Below are 2,329 nucleotides of genomic sequence, written 5' to 3'. Positions count from 1 at the left end.
CCCTGAATACCTGGCACAAAATAAGGATAACCCCCTCTGCACGTCTCTCCCCCATAGCCAGTGTTCTCATTCTTTACAGTTCTACCAAGATGATGCACATTTTCTAATTATTGGCTTATTGCTTATGTACACTTCATATAGGGAGCAGTCTGGTTTGTTTGCTACTGTATTCTAGTTGGTATAGAGGAGTTGCTCAATATATATTTTTGAATGAGTAAATGTGTAGATAAGTGACTAAATAATTTTCATAGTTGTTTTTTAGTAATTTCTCTTTACTCAACACTCACTGCTAATATATTTCCCAGTTTCACATTGGACATATTTTTATGGTATTTTAAATGGAGCAGTAATTAATTTTTCTGCAATTATTTCTCTCATTTTCTTTGTAAATTCACTTGCCTGAAAAGCCCTTCCTGACCCAAACAGGTTTAGACACACCTATGTTTTCTTAACATATTTTATGATTTTATTTTTTGCCTGTAACCGTTTAGTATATCTGGAATTAGTATATCATTGCTTATGTGACTTAATCTCAATAGATTATTTTCTAAAGAAAAAATTGTCTGTATATTATGTATTTAATAGGATTATTGACTAATTTATTCAACTCTAATTTTATCTTCCTCTATCTTTCTATTCATAGATGATTCCAGGTTATTTACTCCTTTTCATGTGTCCTTTGGAGACTCTTTTACTTATTACCATTTTAAGAGATCGACTGGGAATGTGGCAAATCCTGCTATCTATGAAATGCAGCATCAGCTGGACCTACTTCCTGAATGCAGGGTGACCCTTCAGTTATTTAAGGATGTAAAACCAAACCAAACCAAACTGGAGACTTGAGAAAAAAGGCTATGGAAGGAGCCATTGATGCTTCATTAAAAAACTCTACAGTGCTCATTGATCCATTTTAAATACTTCTGGCAGCAAACAAAGCAGTTCTCCTCTAGAAACTGGGAGAAATGAAGACGAGAACTCTATTGAAATTATTTCCAGCCTTTCCCCAAATGATAATATTTCAGAGGCTTTGAAACAATTGCTATCTCAGCAAATGGCAGTTCAATTCTAATTGTTTACATTGAAAATGGAGGAAATAAATTAAGAAGACCTACTATTTCAGATAAAAAGTTTCTCTGAAAAATCTTCCCAAATAACAAATTACAGATGTCAAAAAGATAGACAAACTATCCTCACAAGAGGAAAATATTGGGAAATCATTGAATGGTGTCGCCTGTAGAATGTAAACAAAAAATGTTTTGTGGAATGACAAATACTTAAAAATTTCAGCTTATAAAAATTATTACAGTTTTATGATGTGGTAAATAATGCTCTTTCTATTTAAATCGTATTTGTTTCCTCTTAATCTTAAAGCCAATTCTAGAATTATGATAGCAAGGTTCTGAAATGATACTATGAAGACTTTGATTTAAAATGTGGGGAGGGGGAAGGAGAGATTGGGTAAAAGAAGGTAAAGGGATTAGCCAAAGAACATATATCCATATAAGTGGTTACTTGGTGCAGGTGTTGTCTGCCAGATTTCTCCACTGTTAATTTACAATTTCCCCCTTGTAATTTTAGTTTCCATTCGTGGATCTTTATTGCAATAGTTATTGTGGTGCCCTTATGGTTCCCTCATTCCTTCTACATTTACTGATTACAATTCTTCTCTAAAAAGGAATTGTCTCTATCCTAGCAGGTATGGCACACTGGTTGGAGCCTTGTCCTTACACCAAAGGGTCTCGGGTTTGATTCCTGGTCAAGGGCATGTAACTGGGTTGCAGGTTCAATTCCCATCCCAGTCTAAGCATGTGCAGGAGGCAACCAATGGATAGCTCTCTCACACATCAATGTTTTCCCCCTTCTCTCGCCCTTCTCCCCTTCCTCTCTTTTGAAAAAAATCAAAAGAAAAAATATCCTCGTGTGAGGACTAATAATAATAACAACAACAAAAGTTGTCTCATATCTTTCACTTATTTATACTATTATTTATTTATGACAGTACAAGCTCATGGATATTTATTGGAATATTGAATTACAACCCATATTGTTTTCATTTATTTTGTTTATCATTTTGTTCCAGCTTTGGATGCTGAGACTTCCTCTAGGTTGGCTCCTTGGCCCTTTGCCATGCCTCCATCTTTTTGAGCATGTCCTTACTCTCGGATACCACAAGGTACTCCACATTCATCTTGTCTTTTTTCATGACCTAGCCCTGGAATTGACCATTTATCTAAAGAAAGATATCGATAATTCTTAATTGTTTAACATTTGCTAAATAGTTTACAGATTGTAATTTATTTTATTATTAATATTATTTTAATTTTTATTA

At 34.0% G+C, this 2,329-nt stretch overlaps 1 pseudogene across 1 annotated transcript; it reads left to right on the top strand.

Annotated features, from left to right (window-relative positions):
- Positions 1-750: 750 nt before the first annotated feature.
- LOC308526792 (EKC/KEOPS complex subunit TPRKB-like) lies at positions 751-1,322 on the top strand (annotated as a pseudogene). The gene has a single exon. The product of its transcript is annotated as an EKC/KEOPS complex subunit TPRKB-like (transcript).
- The last annotated feature ends 1,007 nt before the right edge of the window (positions 1,323-2,329 follow it).

This window comes from Myotis nattereri, assembly GCF_964212035.1.
Source record: "Myotis nattereri genome assembly, chromosome: 11".
NCBI classification, from domain to species: domain Eukaryota; kingdom Metazoa; phylum Chordata; class Mammalia; order Chiroptera; family Vespertilionidae; genus Myotis; species Myotis nattereri.
Note: the sequence above shows the minus strand (reverse complement) of the source record. Positions and strands in the feature narration are given on the sequence as shown.